Genomic DNA, 20,735 nt, shown 5'->3' with positions numbered 1-20,735 from the left:
TGGAAACCTTAACCCCTAAAAAGATATTTATAAGGTTCCCAATAAGGTGTAAGTGACTTGATCTACCAAAGGCTTGGGTCACTTAATCTAACCCAAAATGGATCCTAATTAATTAACCTTATAAGGGTTTTTTAATTAATCAATTAACCCAATCCAAAGACTTTGTTCACCAACCCTATGCAACCTTGTGTAATTACCAAGATGACCTTATGCACAAAAGTAAACTAAGAGTCAATCCAACCTTCATAAATTGTTTTATCAAGGTATATGAGCTCGAGTGAGGATCACTAGGACCCATAGGATAATACTAGCTTCCTCAAAATCCAATTATGAAGTTGAGTCAACATTCCACTATAGAGAATCAACTACAATCCAGTATTTTATATAAATAACAGCGGGATGCTAAGTGCTTGACTTCATGACCTGTTATCTATTGGGTTCAATCTCCTCATGAATTGGTATCCATAGTCTAATAAGGTGAAAACTATTAGCCTTTTAAGACTACCTTTATTATCCTTGAGTTATAGATTCTCCTAGTGTGTGTTCAATTAACATATCTTAGCTCACATGGAGCTTATATCAAATTCCACTTAAAGAACTACTATAACAATAGTTTACATGGAACACACCTCCTTAAGATCACTTAAGAGGACATTTAGTCTCAATCCCATGAGATATTATAGTGTTTCTATTAAGAATACCTATTTTTATTGGCTTCCATTAATAGTGACCCAATCCATAGGGAATATATAATCAGCTTATGATCTCACTTATAAGTCAAAGCCATTAATAACTTTAGCACAAGCTTAGTATTCTTTCAAGGTTAAGATACAACATAATAAAACAACTTAGTGAAATTATAACTACTTCATAGCCTTACGTCATGACTCACCGTAGGTCTTATCCAATGTGGAACCATATACATTAGTGCACTCACCATAGGAAACCCATACGATAGATAAGACCAACCATTCGTCCAATTAGAAGGTTGTACTCTACAACATCTAATGAAATGCCTACACCCATGAATTGGTTGTGTACAAATCATCTACTTGTAAGGAACCTAGGACTTGGATATTATGTGCAACTTCTAATCTACTCTACTCATGTACAATGCAAAAGATGCAGGCAAGAATGCTTATAAGGTATAATGTATGGAATGAGGATAGATAAAAGAATCTAATGCATTAAGCTCACTTTATTTGAAATCTATTTATCTAATTAGAAAATTTTGAAAAGTTAATAAATCTACTGGAGGGGATAGAAAAAAAATTTAATGCCCAAAGTAGTACATATACGAATGAAGGGTAATATATGCATACATAAAGGATAGTGTACACTTATTTCTCAACTACATTGAAACTTTCATTGTATGTGTGATTAACTACATATTATGCATGTTTACTTGCACCTAGCTTCCAATGAAGTTCTCCTAAAGTCTCTTAGGCTATGTTCGGTTGATTGGATAGAGTATGAAATAAGATAAGAAATAGAATATAATATCTTATCTCATGTTTGGTTGGTGATGGGATAAGATAAGTTATCTTATCACTTATTCTGTCCTATGCTTAACCAAACATGGGATGAGATTAGTGGTAAGATATATTATTCATTTTTTTTATATTCATTCAATATAGGATACATTAATCCCAAGCTAAGATAAAGGATATACATATCCCATGTATCATAAATTTATTTTTTACAAAAAAATTTTATATTACTTATTTTTCAAAATAACAATGTTTTATTATAAAATTAAATTTCTATTTAAAAAAAAAAACTAAATAATATTTATAAAATAATATGTATATATATATATATATATATATATATATATATATATATATATACACATATATTATTTCTATATATTGAATAAAATAATATAAAAAATTTATTTATAAAGTTTAAATATTTTAATCATGAATATTATTAAACATAAGAGATTTTTTTTTTTTTGTAAATAGAAAACATTATAATGTAATATAATTTTTTATTTTAAACATTGAAAAATTAACATATATTCCATTTTTTTATATATATCTATGTTACAAACTAAATAAAAATATAATGTAACATATCTCATCGTATATGTTATTTTAAGATATCATGTCCGATTGAAAATTATATCCTAGGAAGTGCATTTCCTATCCAATGAGATGTAATATCCTAAGATATATATATATATATATATATATATATATATATCATATCTTGTCTTATCAATCAAATGTAGTTTTAATTTTCTTCCAAGGCAAAAGGACTTCATATCAAGTGATACTTATTGTGTTGGATTTGTGAATGAATTTAGTGATTTTTAAAAATAATTTGAAATTCAAAGACAACCAATTATTAACATAAATTCACAAAATAAAAATAGTCTAGCATGTATATAATGGTTTCTCCTTTACACAACTGTAATTTTTCGAATTTTCTAATTATGTACACAAACTTCAAATCATATTGGATTTTTCAATGAGTTTAGTAATTCTTTACAACATTTAAAATTTAAAAATTTAGTATCCATTAGATACACTTCTCGTCTACTATTTTTAAAGTAAGAAAATAATCTTAATTTTTCTATAAGATACAAGAATTTTAAGAGATTTACATTTAAAAAGTAAGAATTTTAAAAGCAACTTAAAAAAATGAGGTATCAACAAATTTTTACTACAAATTTAAAAAATTTTAAAAGTGATTTTTAAAGAAGGTAAATCCATATATTTCATACTAAATACTCTATTTTTATATAGAAGTTTCTGATTTTAAAAATTAAAAATAGAAAGTATATCCAAAGACACCAACTTAGTTGATATCAAAATTCTAAAGAGAATTTTGAAATAGCATAGGATCACATGTTAACATTTAAGCATGCATTTAATAGCAAAAATTCATCTGGTTACCTTGGTTCATGCCATGGGAAGCCATTTCTTCTCCCTCTGATATCCAATAAGCTGCTTTCCGGGTGCGTGATGGTCCGAGAATGAGGGATCAATGAGCTCTTCCCTTGCCTCCAAAATTCAGTCCAAAGTGAAGTGTGTGTGTGTGTTTGCCGGGAGTGCTCTCCAAAAAGAAGAAAAGAGGATAGCTCCCCAAATGCACACACATCTCTCTCTCTCTCTCTCTCTCTCTATATATATATATATATATATATATATATATATATATAAATTCATATATATATTACACATTACACACTTTATTTGGATGACTTGACTTAATGGGTCAGTCAAGTGAATTAGGGTGAGCCCATAAAAAATCAAGCAGCAATATGTGTCCAGTCCCATTATGGACCACAATGCAAAAATAAATTAACACTGATTTATGATATTATCAAATTGATTATGTAAGTCCACACATAAAAATTCCAACAATTCTCCCACTTGGACTACATAATCAAACATCACAACATATACATAATCATAAATCAATGTCCCATAGAATCTCATAAAAAACAAATAATCAAAAGCAATCATATATGCTTCATTGCTTGATTCATGGGGAAATGTACAATAATAGCAATCCTTCCAACAATAATATAGTATTACAATACCAAAAGTGGTTCCCACTAACTTAATACAACCTAGGCTTCCAACAACCCCATTTGAGATACATGTTCCTGAAACGCAATTATAGGTAAGCCTTTTGTTAATGGATCCACCAACATATTTTTTGTGGACATGTGTTCAATATCAATAAGAGACTCTACCACTTTCTCCTTAACAAAATATACATCAATATGTTTGGAGCGAGAAATACTCCTAGTGTTCTTGGAGAAAGCAACAGCTACGGAATTATCACAAAATAATTTCAACGGTCTAGAAATGGAGTCACCAACTCCCAAAGCTGAAATAATATTCCACATCCACATAGCATGACAACAAGCCTCATAACATGCCACATACTCTGTCTCCATAGTTGAGGATGTTGTAAGTGTCTGCTTGACACTTTTCCAAGATACAGCTCCTCCTGCCATCATAAAAATATAGCCCGTAGTGGATTTCTTATCATCTATGCAGCCAACAAAATCAACATCACAAAACCCAACTACATCAAGTAAGCTGGTGCGCTGATATGTCAACATTAAGTCCTTAGTTCCTTGCAAATACCTAAGGACCTTCTTAGTTGCTTTCCAATGTTGATTCCCAGGATTGCTCAAGTACCTTCCCAACATGCCCACAACAAAAGCAATATCAGGGTGTGTACATACTTGAGCATACATAAGGCTGCCAACCACAGATGAATAAGGAATGGTCCTCATTTTCTCTCTCTCATCATCATTTTGAGGACACTAAGCCTTTGAAAACTTATCACCCTTCACAACTGGCGCTTTAGCAGATTTACAGTTGTGCATATTGAACCTCTTCAATAGCTTTTCAATATAGGCTCTTTGAGACAATTTATGCCCAAAACATAAGAAGCCTCACCAAGATCCTTCATGTCAAAATGGGTTGACAACATGTGCTTTGTCTCAATCAACAAGTCAGGATCATTTGATGAGAGTAGTATATCATCAATATATAAAACAAGAAATATGTAACTACTCCCACTAACCCTCAAATATTTGCATCTGTCAACTGTATTCTCTTTAAAGCCATTTTGGGTGATAATCTTATCAAACTTCAAATACCACTGCCTCAAAGCCTGTTTAAGACCATAAATGGACTTATTGAGCTTGCAAACTAAATCTTCCTTTCCAACTTCTGCAAAACCAGTAGGTTGCTCCATATACACCTCCTCATCCAAATCACCATTCAAGAAAGTTGTCTTGACATCCATCTAATGTAGTTCCAAATCAAAATGAGCTACTATGGCCATAATCACTCTAAAAGAGTCATTGGTCGACACAGGTGAGAAGGTTTCTTTGAAATCAATTCCTTCTCTTTGACTATAACCTTTAACCACAAGTCTAGCTTTATATCTCTCTATTTTCCCGCTAGAATCACGTTTGGTCTTAAAGACCCACTTACACCCAACTGGTTTACAACCATGTGGCAATTCAACCAAGTCCCAAACATCATTCATATACATAGAATTCATTTCATCATCCATGGCTTCTTTCCAAGATATGAATTAAGGACAATGAATTGCTTCTTGGTAAATGACTGGATCAAAAGCATCATAACCATCATACTCATGCTCCTGAAAATAAACCATAAAATCATCTAAAATAGCTGGCCTACGAACCCTCTGTGATTTTCTCAAAGGAACCTCATTAACAGCAGTATCATCTACAGGAAGGCCAGATTCCACTTGATCACCATGCTCTCCTTGATTAGTGGCTGGCTGTTGGACAATAGGAACATCCACATTTGGAACATGAGATGTAGGAAAAGGAATCACAACATGTTCTTCTCCAAAAGGTACCTCATGAGACACAAAATTTGGATCAGCATTAACTTCATCCTCAAAATATACAGCCCTATTTGATTCAATGATCCTGGTGGTATGAGATGGACAATAAAATCTGGAACCCCTTGATCCAATGCAATAGCCAACAAAGAAACCACTAATGGTTTTAGGATCAAGTTTCTTTGACTGTGGGTTATAGGCCCTAACCTCAGCCTTACATCCCCAAACATGGAAATGGTGAAGGTTGGGTTTCTTTCCTAACCATAGCTCATAAGGTGTCTTAGGCACAGACTTACTGGGCACTTGATTCAAAATATATGCCACAGTCCTTAAGGCTTCACCCCATAGAAATTCTGGTAAAGAGGAATTGGACAACATGCACCTCACCATATCTAACAATGTGCGATTCCTCCTTTCTACAACCCCATTCTGTTGAGGAGTGCCTGACATTGTATATCTCACATCAATGCCACATTCCAACAGAAACTTAGCAAATGGTCCAAGATTTCGTCCAGTCTCATCATATCTCCCATAATACTCACCACCTCTATCAGACTTCACAGCTTTAATGGGCTTTCCCAACTGCAACTCCACCTTAGCCTTAAAGGCTTTAAACACATTCAAGGAGTCAGATTTCTCATGGATTAGTTCAACATAACCAAATCTACAGAAATCATCAATAAAAGTGATGAAATATTTATAACCCCCTAAAGCAGTTGGTGTTAAAGGACCACATATATCTATGTGGATCAAGTCTAAAGTACTTTCACACCTATCAATCTTCTCCTTTAAGCAAACAACACAAGTTTCGAAGTCTGAGAAATCAAGATTAGAAAGCACACCATCTTTCACCAATCTCTCTAATCTTTGCCTATAAATATGACCTAGGCGTTTGTGCCACAACATGGAAGAACTCAAATTCATTCTAGCACGCTTGAAACCAACAACAGAATTAACAGAAGATGAATCACATAATAAACCATGATTTAAACTGAGACAATAAAGATTTCCAAACAAAACACCATTGCCAATTAAGATTGAGTTGCAAAAAATATCCACTTTTCCATTTCCAAAGTGAAAAGAATAACCAAGTCTATCCAAAGAAGATACAGAAATCAGATTCCTCCGAAGTGAGGGTATGAAAGCCACATTGTGTAACAACAAAAAACTTTCTGTGATCAACTTCAGCTTTATCATGCCAAAAAATTCCACTTTCACTTTGCTTCCGTTACCCATATACACACATTCTTCATGCTTTGATGGCTTCCTTCTGTTTGTCATCTCCTGCAAAGAATTAGTGACATGAATAGTGGCACCAGTATCTAACCACCAAGAATTGGCATGAACATCAATAATATTTGTCTCAATCATGTTTGCATTCAAATTAACCACAACCACAATTTCACCTTTCTTTTTCTTCTCTAGCCAATTTTTAAATTTGAAGCAATCAACTTGCTTGTGGCCAATCTTATGGCAAAAGTTGCACTTCCCCTTGAATTTCTCACTCTTTGCAACATTAGAATAAGCAGATGCATTGGAGGTTTCTTGATTTGAATTCCCTTTCCTCTTGAACTGCTTAAAGCCTCCAAAATTCTTGTGTGGAGGTTTTTTTCTTCATATTACTGACTTGATCAGTTACAAGAGCAAGGGAGTGAGTTTCATTTTTCTTCAGTGAGACTTCATGTTGCACTACAATGGACATCAACTCCTCCAGAGTCCATTCTTCCTTCAAGGCATTGTAAGTCAACTTCACTGCATCAAAGGAAACAGGAAGAGACTCAAGTATCAACCATTTCAAAAAAAATTTACCCAACTCCACTTTCATCTCATTTGCCTTGTTGAAGTAGTGCCTTAACTTGATGATATGATCTCTAACCCCACTGACTCCATCATATACAGTAGTTGTGAGAAGCTTCAAATGAGTTGCCATTTCTGCCTTATCAACCTTGGTATAATTGGCCTTCACATATTCCAAGAAGTCTTTGGCCCTTTCCGTCTTTGGCACGCATTCTTTGATAGATTTATCCATAGTGTATTTCATCACCATCAAACAACTCCTGTTGGAGTGCTCCCATCTTTCATAAAATAATCTTTCATCTGCAGAGCTCACATTAGTGGGCTTACTTGGCTCATCAACCCTCAAAGTCAAGTCTAGATTTTGCAGAGTCATATGCACGTTAAAGGACTCAAACCATTCTTCAAAATTATTTTCAGTAAGAGGTTTGATGACAGACAATTGTAGAGAAATACCAAGATTGTTGGTAGTTGGAAAGTAGCAAAATTCAACAGTATGCATGTTATTACAATATCATGCATTTGCTAGTTTCCATAATTTCTCAATTTAGCAATAGATTGGAATTTTGAAAATTCCACGACAATAAGGACAACTAATTAAATATTACAACCAAGATGTACTAATTTTATTACCAAAAGGGCAAAGAAAATTAGTACGGTTCATAATATACAATTAATTTCCTTCACCAATCTAAGCATCCTACCAAATATTGTTATCATCGATTGGACAATTACAATACCCGTATGGATCTTAGTAATCACAATAATAAAGCAACTAAAAGTGAGAGTTAAATTATCTCAGCAAAGACAATTTGACACATATAGGGTCATGATAGGCAACCACTTATATGTTCACTATTGTCATGATAAACTAAAATATTCAATTTGCGCAACTTGACACACTTGGAATTGTGATAAGCAATCACACAAGTGTTATATATTGCCACAATAAATTTAAATAGTTAACAAAATTGACCTTGGACAACATTATTGGTATAAAATAAAAAATTATACCATAAAAACAATAATTATAATAATTGTCCCAATAAAGTCAATTTTAATAAATGCATAATAATTCTAACATATGCATAATCAATCCAAGAATACCAAGGCAAACAAAAAAAAAAAAAATTTTTTTTTTTTTAATGATATTATCAAATTGATTATGTAAGTCCACACATAAAAATTCCAACAAATTCCTCCAACCAAATTGGTTCCAAAAATTTTGTTAGTAATTGGGTGATTAATGCCTATTTGTACTAAAAAAAAAACTTGGTTTATTTATATATATAGAAAATTGAATTATTTTTATTTTAATTATTCATTTTAAACAAAACATTATTAATTATGACAAAATTTTAGAGCATTTATTGATTTATTAAAATATTAATATCCATATTTTATAATATCTATTAAAATATTATCATTCTTTTTTATTAAAATATATGATTGATGTTTTAATTATAATATAAAATTCTATTTTTAAACAATTATTATCCATTCATTTCATATTTTTCTCATATAATTTGTATAATAACCATCTCAATATATTGAGATTGGCATAAATTGTTGAAAAGGCACTACAGAAATGCATGCTGAAGAATATTTTGTAAAGTAGTAGTGTATCTAATGCATAAAGGTGAAAACTAAAATCACCACATTTTAATTCGTTGTAAAGTAGGGTATTGAAAATTAAGTTTCTATTTGGCATATGTTCTTTAGAATAGTTTTAAATTTTTTAAAACTAAAAAACACGTCTGGCAACTAGAAAAAGTGTTTTCAGATAACATGTTTTTATTTATTTTTTAAGAACTGTTTTAAAAAATAATTATACAAATATATATAATAATTTAAAATAAAATTCTAAACATAAAAAAAAATATTTTTAAAATATTATAAACAAATCAAAAACATTTGGGTTCCAAATGAACTTTTGTTTTACAAAACATTAGAGATCAATTTTAAAAATCTATTCTTAAAAACTATTTTCAAAAATAGTTACCAAACATGGCCTAATTTTCCCTTGATTATTCTCTTTATTTGAACTTAGAAGGTTAACATCAAAATGCAAAAATAATAATAATAATAATGTCTTTTGTTAAATTGCAATGAAATCTATTAAAAAGTTATATGCATATATATATGAAAATGAAAAAAATTTGCTTCTCAAAAACTAATTTGGAATTGACACCAAAATATGAAAAATAATATTCTAAAAATTTCTAAAGATGACCTATTTCCAGAAAACCTTGATAAGATTATTGAGAATGCTATTCATCTGTAGGGCTATATGAGAAAAGATTAATTGTGCATTACAAGGAAAGAAAAATGACAAGAAAGGAATGAATCTTTTACTAAAATTATTGAGAATAATTCAATAAGTCTAGGAGTTTTTGGGGTAATACTCATACAATACAAGATATGCATCATCAGAGTCCAGGTGGGGAGGATTGAAGTGGGCAACAACCTAGCACTATACCCAATACCCATACAAAAGAAAACCTCACTACATCCTCTAAACTGAAATATAAATTCTCTGAATTCATCCTTGATTCAATATCTGGGCTGTCACAACTCACATGTACAGAAACAAGTTACCAACAATTGCTTACATTAGAACATTGGGTCATTAGCCCAGAAACCCAAAAAAGAAGGGGGAAAAAAGACGTTAGAATAAAACAGCGATACCTAACTACAACTACACCAAATGTGTCAACGGAGAATTAACATAATACACAACCGGTTATATACTTTAAAGCCCACGACTTTCATTGCCTCTATTGCTACTGCTGCATTTCAAGTGATGTGGATCTTATTCGAGTCTCCTCTTTGCTAAAGGAAATGTTGTGATGTGGTGATTCTTGCTTGCTGACTTGCCATCAGATGCATAGTACTTCATGCTAAAAATCAAATTTGGATGTAAGCATCAGATGTCTTACCAAGTATAACTACTTGAAATTATAAATTTGAGGTGAAAATAAGCAGAAAATGACGATATAAAAGACTTGATCTAACAAAAGAATTGTCCTACAGATAGCATGCTTTTCAGGCCCAGAGAAGAGGAGGGGGGGAGGAACTTTTTGTTCTGGTCAATGGTTGGGAGGGCAATTTGGCAATCAGCCCACCTACCTCATCCAGTTAGCCTGCTTTAAAACTGGGTTTGATGCAACTTAAGGTAGTGTGTTTGGTACCACACTTTCCCATTTAGGAATTGCAAGACTGAAGATATATGTGTGGTCTGACAAAAGCCTAAGAAGGCAGTTAACTATTCACGTATTTCCCCAAAACCTGCCCCACATTGACCAAATATTATTTCCCACCTCACTTTTTTACCACTTGTAGATCATAACAAACAAATCAAGGTCCAAGTCATTCTCATATGATACAGAAGAAAAAGGAAAAAGGAAAAAAAAAATTGCACCCCTAATCTCAGACTGGGAATGATACATCCTAAATTGGCCAGGCAAAACCTTAGCCAATGACTGCAGTAAAAGCATAATTTGAATCATCTAGTCAAATCTTGGTGTAGCAACACTCCACCATATAATGGATCATGCTACATCATCTGCATAGCACATTGGGCATGTTTTCCTTCAGAATCTTATTTTGATGTCAACTTGCTTTTCTAAATATGCCATTCCAGTCCCATAACTTTATTTTTGTGACATTTCTAGCATTTGACAATATCAAGGTTCGAGATCTGATGACAATCCCAGCGATGGCCTTGAGGGATTTTGAGGTTCAAAATTCTGACAATTCAATTCCTTTCTGGTATTAGAACCAAGCATGCATTGGAAGGCTAGGAATCTCTCAAGCCTTCCACTAATAGAACTGCTAGGCCTGAAAATTTGCTTCAGACCCCAAGATGTTTGTACATAGAATAGAGAAGAAAAAGGGATATGCTTCTTGTTTTTCAGTTCTGAAATTACATGGGAATAAATAGGCTGAAACAAAAAAACCACAAATCTAGGACCTAACAACTTGAACAGCCTAACAACTTTGACCTTATCTGAAATTCCAAATCTGATTAGTTTTAATCAGTTCGGATTTATTGGAAAATAAAACAGAAACTTTAACAAATAACACTAATATTTCTACACCCTTCCTCAAGTTGGTGCATATATATTAATCATGTCCAACTTGTTGACTAGAGTTTCGAACCCCAATCTAGAAAGGCTCTTAGTTACAACATCTGCTATCTGTTGTCCTGTGGTGACAAATGACATACAGATAATGCCACTTTCAAGTTTCTCTTTGATAAAATGTCTATCAATCTCAACATGCTTCATGCAGTTATGTTGAACAGGATTGTTTGCTATGCCAATTGCTGCCTTGTTATCACAATACAAATTTATGGGAGGTTATGAATTTAACTTAAGCTCTTCAAGAACTCTTTTCAGTCATAATATCTCACACACTCCATTTTCCATAGCCCTGAATTTTGCTTCTGCACTACTTCATGCTACCACATTTTGCTTTTTGCTTTTTGCTTCTCCATGTAATGAGCTTGCCCCAAAGAAAGGCAAAATAACCAGAATGATCTTCTATTTGTAACTGGACCTGCCTAGGCTACATCTATAAATACTTCTACACTTCTCTAATCACTTTTCTTGAACAATAGACCTCTTCAGGGTGTACTCTTTAAATATCTTAGGATCCTGTATACGACTTCAAGATGCTTTCATATGGTGAGTGCATAAACTGGCTCACAACATTGACTGTGAATGCTATCTCAGGCCTTGCGTGGGAAAGGTAAATTAACTTCCCTACAAGTCGATGGTACCTTCCAAATTTCAACTGCCACTCCCTCGGTTAGTTCTCCAAGCTTGAGGTTTGGATCCATTGGGGTGTCACTTGTTCTGCAGCCACTCATTCCTGTTTCCTCAAGTAGGTCTACAACATACTTTTTTTGTATGATAATGATTCCCTTTTTTAATTTGGCGACTTCCATTACTAAAAAACACTGTAAGGAGCTTAAGTCTTTAATCTCAAATTCAGCTGCAAGGCATTTCTTCAATATTGCTTTCTTGTCTTCATCACTCCCAACAAGGATGATGTCATCTACATACACAATCAAAATGGCTATCTTACCTCCTCCAGTATGTCTCATGAACATTGTATGATCCATTTGTCCCTAATTGTAGCCTTGATTCTTAACTGACCTTGTAAATCCTTCGAACCATGCTCTTAGAGACTATTTTAGACTATATAAAGACTTCCCCAGCTGCATACTGTTAGGATTCACAACACACACTCAACAAAATTCTATTAGCAATGGAACAAAGAGCCAACAATCAAGAAATTGCATTGATCAAAAGAAAAAATTACAAAGATTGGGTTAGCAGACATTCGAGAGGTCTGCAAACTCTCCCCACAAGTCCAACTCAGTTAACTTTTTTTCCTACCTTTTCTTTTCTTTATTTTTCTTCTTATTCTTGCTAACTCAGCCCCAAAGCCCCTGATGCAGTCTAACCGAATCCAGCTTAGCATAACCTACAAATAGCAGCAAAATTATAATCAAAGAAAGATAAAGGTTGTTCACTGATTTTTTATTTTTTATTTTTTTTAATATGTTGTCGTTTCCCATTCCCTCTTGGCTCGCCTAGTGTATGTGAAACACACTGTATACCCCCCCTCCCTAACAGCCACCTTGTCCACAAGGTGGAACTCAGGAAATTGATTCTGAATAGTAGCAAAACCTTCCCAAGTAGCCTCAAAATCTAGAAGATCTTTCCATTGTACTAGAACTTCAGTAACAAAGGTAGATCCTGTAAGGCATTGACGCACTCCCAAAATAGTTCTTGGTTCAATGAGTAACTCCATTTCTGCAGTTAACTGTGATGGTAATGACGAGGACGTAGGAGCAGTACCTACTGCCTTGCAAAGTTGTGAGACATGAAACATAGGATGGATGGTGGATGATGGCGGAAGAGTCAACCTATACGCCACCATACCCACTCGAGCTTCAATTGGAAAAGGTCCATAATACCATGGGCTCAATTTCTCATTACGACGCTTGGCAAGAGATTTTTGACAATAGAGTTGGAGCTTCAAATACACCAAGTCACCCACATCATAATGCTCTTCATGGCGTTTTCTATTGGCAGTAGCCCTCATTTGATCTTGGGCCTTGTGCAGATTAAGTTCCAATTTCTCAAGCACACCATCACGCTCCTCCAACATGTGTTCAACCGATGACACAATAGTAAAACCATGCCCATAACGAACCAATGGCGGTGGATCCCGCCCGTATAACAACCAAAAAGGAGTGGATTGAGTGGTTGTATGGTACAAGGTGTTATACCAATACTCAGCCCAAGGAAGCCACTTAACCCATTGCTTCGCTTTGTCTGAAACAAAACAAAGCAAGTAGGGTTCAAGGCATCTATTAATGACCTCCAATTACCCATCTGTTTGTGGGTGATAAGCAGAGCTCCTTTTTAGTATTGTGCCTTGCAATTTAAACAACTCCGACCAAAAGTGGCTAAGGAACACCTTGTCACGGTAAAAAATAATAGAACGTGGAACACCATGCAAGCGCACAATTTCTTTAATGAAAAGAACAACAATAGATTGCGTAGTAAAGGGGAGCTTGAGCAGAATAAAATGCCCATACTTTACCTGTCAACAACCACCAAAATAGTGTCGAACCCCTCAGATTGCGATAGTCCTTCGATAAAATCCATGGTGATGTCGTCCCACACCTTATCAGGTATCAGGAGAGGTTGGAGTAAACCTATTAGTGACATAGCCATGTATTTATTTTGCTAACAAATTGTACACGAAGCCACAAAATCCTTAATATCGTGTTTCATCTTAGGCCAATAAAATTCGGCCGTGAGTCGTTGCATTGTTTTAAAGACCCCTGAATGACCACCCACCAAACTGTTGTGAAATTCCTGTAATAAGGAAGGAATTAAGTTGGAATGCCATGATAGAACAATTCTGCCTTTGTATAAGAATGGTCCTTGTACTACAGCATAACTGGAGTATTTGGGATTGTCTTCTACCACTCCATTCTAATGTGATTCAATGCTTCATCTGTTTCAACCTCTTTTTGTATCTCCTTAAAATTCACAATAGGGGATAAGGTGAGTGCAGTGAGTTCAGGATATTGTGATAAAGCATCCACTACTCTATTCTCCAGCCCCAGACAATATTGAATTTTTGAAGGTATAACCCAGAAGTTTTGTGAGCCACTTTTGGTGCTCCTCACTAATCAACCTTTGTTCAAGAAGGTACTTGAGACTACTCTTATCAATGTGGACAACAAATTGCCTTCCCAACAAATAAGGTCGCCAATTCTGAATAGCAAAAGCAATGGTCATTGACTCTCTTTCATACACTGACTTCACTCTATTTCGCTGAGGTAAAATATGGTTGTAGTATGCAATAGGACATTGGTCCTACATCAAGAGAGCTCCCACACCGACCACCGAAGCATCAATCTCAATAACGAATGGTTTATTAAAACCTAGGAGAGTTAAAACCAGTACTGTAGTCATCACATGTTTAAGTTGATTGAATGCATGCTTAGCTTCATAAGTCCACCCAAAATTATATTTTTTTTTAGTTGTTCCGTCAACGGGTATGCGATCTTACCATAACTTGCCACAAATTTCCGATGATAACCGGTAAGACCAAGAAAACCCCTCAACTCTTTCAAATTTTGTGGTGTGGGCCAGCGCTGCATTGCTTCAATTTTGGAAGGATCTATTGGTACCCCATCTGCTGAAATAATGTGGCTGAGGTATTCTAATTTCATCTAGGCAAAATGACATTTGCTCATGTTGGCATAGAACTATTGGTCGTGAAGAATGCTTAACACCACTTCCAAATGATGAACATTGGACTGTAAATCCCTGCTATAAACGAGGATGTTGTCGAAGAAGACCAAAACAATTTTCTGAAGATGCTTTGTGGAAAATATCATTCATGAGTGCTTGACACATGGATGGGGCATTCATGAGTCCAAACAGCATTACGAGAAACTCATAATGTCCATCATAGGTTCTAAAAGCCATTTTGTGAATGTCTTGCTACTTCACTCTTATTTGATGGTAGCTAGATTAAAGGTCCAATTCGGAGAATATTCGTGCATTGTTCAATTCATCAAGTAACTCGTCAATTACTAGGATGGGAAATTTATCCGGCACTGTGACTCTATTCAAAGCACAATAATCTACATAAAAAAGTCAACTATCGTCCTTCTTAACCAGTAGTATGGGACTTGAAAATGGGTTAGAACTTAGTTGAATCACACCAACCGCCAACATTTCGCTCACCAATCATTCAATCTTAGCCTTTTGTATTTGTGGATAACGGTAGGGTCAGACACTCATAGATGCTACCCCTTCCTTTAAGACAATTGCATGTTCAAACCCCCGACTAGGTGGCAATGGCATGTCAAACCCAGAACGAAATTGTTGTAAGACACCCTGTACTGCCTCTGGAATTGAAGCAAACTATGTCTCTAGTGAGAACTCCATGTTAATGAACTCAACTAGAACCCCTTGCTCGCTTCCCTTCACTGCTTGCATCAAAGCTTTTAGAGTAACTTGGGTTTTGCACAACCCCGGGTCTCCTTGCAAAGTCACGGTTGATTCACTCACCTTAAACCACATCATTGAAGTTTTTCAATTGAACTTATTATTCCCAAAGTTTCCAACCATTGCATTCCCAAAATCAAATTGAAACCACCCAAATCAAGAGGTAGAAAATCCTCTACAATTTAAACTCCTTGCAACGATAATTGGACCCCTCGACACACATCCATAACCTTCTATTTCATCCAACGACATCTCAAGTTACTTTACCAATGCCCGTGAGATAAAATTATGGGTTGCTCCGAGATCGATCAATACCACTACATCCTTCCCACAAACCTCCCCTTTCAATTTCATCGTCTTTGGCTAAGTAAGCCCTACCACCAAATTCATCGATAGTTCCACTGGTTCCTAGTTTGGCCCATGGACTTCCTAATCTTCCTCATCACTTTCCAGTAGTTCTTCCTCTCCCTGATATGCCATGACTTGGAGTTCTTTCAATCAACGACGATGCCCCGGTGAGAATTTCTCATCACAGTGGTAACAGAGACCTTTCTCAATTTTCGCTTGAAGTTTGGGATCCGATAGCTTCCTAAACGACACCTTCGAAGTCGTCGTACGATGATTATCTGTCCATAGCGTTTTCGATGATCCCCTAACAAAGATATTCATAAATTTATTTCCTCTAGAATTAGGGTATTTATATTGTTTTACGGTTTGGATTTTTTTTTTCTCTAGTTTTTGGGCCATTAACATAATGCGGCCCAAACCCCTGGGCCTATGCGCCTTCAACTTGGCCTGAATGTCAAGCCGAAGCCCATTAATGAATTGGCCCTCCAAGAGACGTTCTGGAATTTCGTCCATGGTGGAAGTAGCTTGTTCAAAGTCCCTACAATACTCATGAACAATACCTTCCTGCCATAGAGAAAAAAACCTCTCGGACAGCTCCTCTTTGTCTCCCAAACCAAAGCACTCCAACAACAACTCCTTGAAATCCTCCCAACTCCGAAAAGGTCAACGCGTATCCTCCTATTGATGCCATGCAAAGGCTTCGCCCTCCGTAGATACTATTGTAGTCGTTAATTTCTCAACGTCACTCATCCGATTTAGTGAGAAGAACCACTCCGCAAGATATAGCCATTATTTAGGGTCTCCGCCATAAAAAATCGGCATTTCCACAAGTCGGGTACAAATTTCTCCTTTATCTCCATTGTCATGCACTTCCCTAACCCTATTCCCCTCTACTGCCAATGGTGGCTCCGATGAACCCACTCCAAAATCGTCATTCGAATTTTTTGGTTTTCGTCTCTCATTCGATGAAAATCGCTTTGAATTCTCCCGTATTTCCACAACCATCGCATCTAATTGCTCCATTATCACGGTCATGCTCTTTTCCAAGAACAAAATCTTCATCCTACTCTCCTTAACTATGTCGATATCCTCCCAAACAAAGTGCATCCATTCTTCCATTAGATCGATAAACCCATCTCCCTTTTCCTAGCCATCCCAAAATTCTAGTCTCTGATACCAAAATGTTAGGATTCACAACACACTCAACAGAATTCTATTAGCAATGGAACAAAGAGCCAACAATCAAGAAATTGCATTGATCAAAAGAAAAAATTACAAGGATTGGGTAGCAGACATTTGAGAGGTCGGCAAACTCTCCCCATGAGTCCAACTCAGTAACTTTTTTTCCTGCCTTTTCTTTTCTTTATTTTTCTTCTTATTCTCATTCCTTACTTACTCAGCCCTAAGGCCCCCAATGCAATCTAATCGAATCCAACTCAGCACAACTAACAAAAAGCAACAAAATTACAATCTAAGGAAGATAAAGGTTGTTCACTGATTTTTTATTTTTTTTTTAATATGTTGTCTTCCCCTATTCCCTCTTGGCTCGCCTAGCGTATGTGAAACACACTAGAGGTCTATCACATACTTAGGCTCCAAAGCTTTCCTCAAAACTTGGTAGAGCATCCATGAAGACTTCTTCTAAATCACCATTGAGAAACGCATTCTTAACATCCAACCGATGTAGGGACTATTCCAAGTTTACAGCTACAAAAAGTGGTACTCGGATTGTATTCAACTTGGCAACTAGAGCAAAGGTCTCTCAATAGTCTATCCCATAAGTCTATGTAAAACCTTTAACCACCAACCTAGCTTTATATTGTTCCAAAGATCCATCTGAATTAAACTTTGCTGTGAATACCCATTTACACCCCACTAACGTCTTTTCTTCAAGCAGATTCACTTTTTCCCATGTGTTGCTCTTCTCTAAAGCCTCCATCTCCTCAAAGACAGCCTCATTCCACTTTGGAACACTTGGAGCTTCCTGAATATTCTTAGGTACATCTATACTAGACAATTGTGGGATAAAAACAGAGAAGAAAGGTGACAGATTTTTGCAAGACATAAGATTAGAGATTGGATGCTTAGTACAATTTCTAATGCCTTTCCTAAGAGCAATAGGAACATCTATAGGTTTAGGACCATTAGAATTTAAAGAACATGACATTTCAAAAGGAATACCTGGACCGAATACAGGTTTAGGGCCTGCAAAATTTAAAGGACAAGATATTTCAAAAGGAATACCTAGACTGGACAAATCTGTTGCATTCTAATCTGGGCTTGGTTTGGACTTTTGGCCTTGTAAGGTTGGATGTCATCCTAACTTTGAGTTTGTTTGTTTCTTGAGTAGACAAGCCCAAATAATTTATCCTCTCTAGTTCTTATATCATAATCCATTCCATTTTCAAGTCCATAAGTAGGCATTGGATTAGGTAGTACCACTTCTAGATTCAAAGTTCCCGAATCCAACAAAGGTAAACCAGAATTTATCAAACTTGGTTTTTTAATAGAACCTATGCCATTATTCTCAATTTCAAACGAGTCTTTATAGACATTCTCCCTCTGAATAGGAGTGTTAAAAAAGCTTTAAGACTCAAAGAATCTGACATCCATAGTCACAAAAAAAAATGTTTTCGGATCAAAACATCTGTACCATTTTTGTGTTGGAGGATAGCCAAGAAAACATATTTTAATGCTCATGGATCCAATTTACTATGACTATGATAATGCACATGCACAAAAGCAACACAACCAAACACCTTAAGGGGTAAATCAGAGATTAACTGTGACTTTGGAAAACATTCTTTAAACATTTTTAATGGAGTCTGAAAATTCAAAATTCTGGAAGACATTCTATTTATTAGATAAGTAGCAGTAAGAATAGCTTCCCCCTATGAGTATTTAGGTACTTTAATTGTAAACATTAAAGATCTAGCTACTTCAAGGAGGTATTTATTTTTTCTTTCTACTACTCCATTCCGCTGTGGAGTGCCATTACAAGAGCTTTGATGAATTATTCCCTTTTCCAAAAAATATATTCTCAAGATGTTATTGAAATATTCTTTTCCATCGTCACTCCTAAACACTTGGATTTTTTCTTGAAATTGTGTTTCAACCATATTATAAAAATTCTTGAAAACATATTCAACCTTTGATTTTCCTTTAAGAAAATAACCCAAACAAATTCATTGTGGTCATCAATTTGTGTCAAAAACCATTTTTTTCCAAAAATTGTATGAGTTTTATATGGCCCCCAAATATCACTATGAACAAGAGTAAAGGGTTTGGATGACTTGTAAGGTTACATAGGAAATGGCACACAATGATGTTTTGCAATTTGACAAATATCACATTGAAAAACATGGAATTTTACTCTTGAACAAATTGGGAAATAACTACTTCAAATGCTAAAAATTAGGATTACCTAACCTATAATGCCACAACATTATTTCATTGTCACTAGAAACAGAAAATGATTTGAGACTAGTCTTTTGAGCTTGTCCACACAGGTTATCTCCATTTTCGAAGTAATAGAGTCCATTATTTTCCTTAACATTGCCAATCATCCTCTCCAAGTCCACATCCTAGAATTCACAATGAGTTGAAAGAAATTTAGCACAACACTTTAGGTCTCAGGTTAGTTTGCTAATGGATAATAGATAGCAAGAAACATTTGAAAAATGAAGGACATTGTGAAGAACAAGGAATTTTGAAATAGCTATTGAGCCTTTTCTAGCAATTGCTGAAAGAGGACCATTCACAATCTAGATTTTTTTATTCCCAACATACAGACTATACAAAGAAAATAATTTAGAATACCCTGTCATGTGATCCGCTGCACCAGAGACAATGATCCATGGACACTTTGAAACTAAGGACACGTTAAATGAAATAGCTTGAAGGTAATTACCTTTTTGGGCTAAAGAATAAGAGGAAGACACATTGTTTGAGAAGTTTGTGGGTTTGAAAAGCTTATACAGTTGATCTAACTATTCCTTACTGAAAAAAAGGTGTCTGAGTGGCTACTCTTGCACCCTTCTACTGCTCAGCTTCAACTTGGAAGGCTTTTGAATTATGGTTGGGTTGGTTGGTCTGGTTGGATGACCTTGGCTTCCAGTTTTGTGGCTTCCCATGTAGATCCTAACTTGTCTCTTTTGTATGCCAAGGTTTATTGAAGTGCTCACACCAAACCTTCTCATTCCTCTTATTTTGCCGTGGATGTCCAGAATGAGTAAATGAATTTGCCTTCAATACTAGAGCAGAAACCTTGGGTAGGGATTGATTATTCTCTCCCATCATTACCTCCCTTTGACCTTCTTCCCTTCTAACTTTAGCAAATACTTCACTGAGAGATGGCAAGGGTTTCCTACCCAGAATTCTGCCTCTAACTTCACCCAAGTTTTTATTAAGACCTGCCTCTATCATTCTCCACCCTCTTCTTGGACAATCCCATTCCTCTTCATAACATAAATCCAATTCTTGCCACACCCCTTTCATGACATTAAAGTACTCCGTCACCTCTCGCTCACCTTGTTTTGACTGCCACAACTTTGCTTTCAATTCAAAAATCTGGACAGAATTTTCCAAATCCAAGTAGGTTTCTCAAACTGCTTCCCACACGTCTCTAGCTGTTGGTAGAAAGAGATACGTCTTTCCAATGACTAGATCCATGGAATTGATGAGCTAGGCAAT

At 35.3% G+C, this 20,735-nt stretch overlaps 1 protein-coding gene across 4 annotated transcripts in view; it reads right to left on the bottom strand.

The window, feature by feature from the left end:
• Positions 1-9,475: 9,475 nt before the first annotated feature.
• Positions 9,476-20,735, bottom strand: part of LOC117927838 (protein FAR1-RELATED SEQUENCE 3-like) — a 45,044-nt gene continuing 33,784 nt past the window's right edge. For 2 of the 4 annotated variants that reach the window (XM_034847532.1, XM_034847531.1), the window contains exon 6: positions 9,476-10,046. The gene's annotated coding sequence lies outside the window, so the exon portion shown is untranslated. Of the gene's footprint in view, positions 10,047-12,551; positions 12,640-19,472; positions 19,628-20,735 lie in introns of all 4 variants that reach the window. The other 2 variants (XR_004653411.1, XR_004653410.1) reach the window with 2 other exon arrangements.

The sequence above is a fragment of the Vitis riparia genome, chromosome 13 (assembly GCF_004353265.1).
Source record: "Vitis riparia cultivar Riparia Gloire de Montpellier isolate 1030 chromosome 13, EGFV_Vit.rip_1.0, whole genome shotgun sequence".
NCBI classification, from domain to species: Eukaryota; Viridiplantae; Streptophyta; class Magnoliopsida; order Vitales; family Vitaceae; genus Vitis; species Vitis riparia.
The sequence above is the reverse complement of the archived record's forward strand: the minus strand, read 5'-3'. Positions and strand labels throughout refer to the sequence as shown.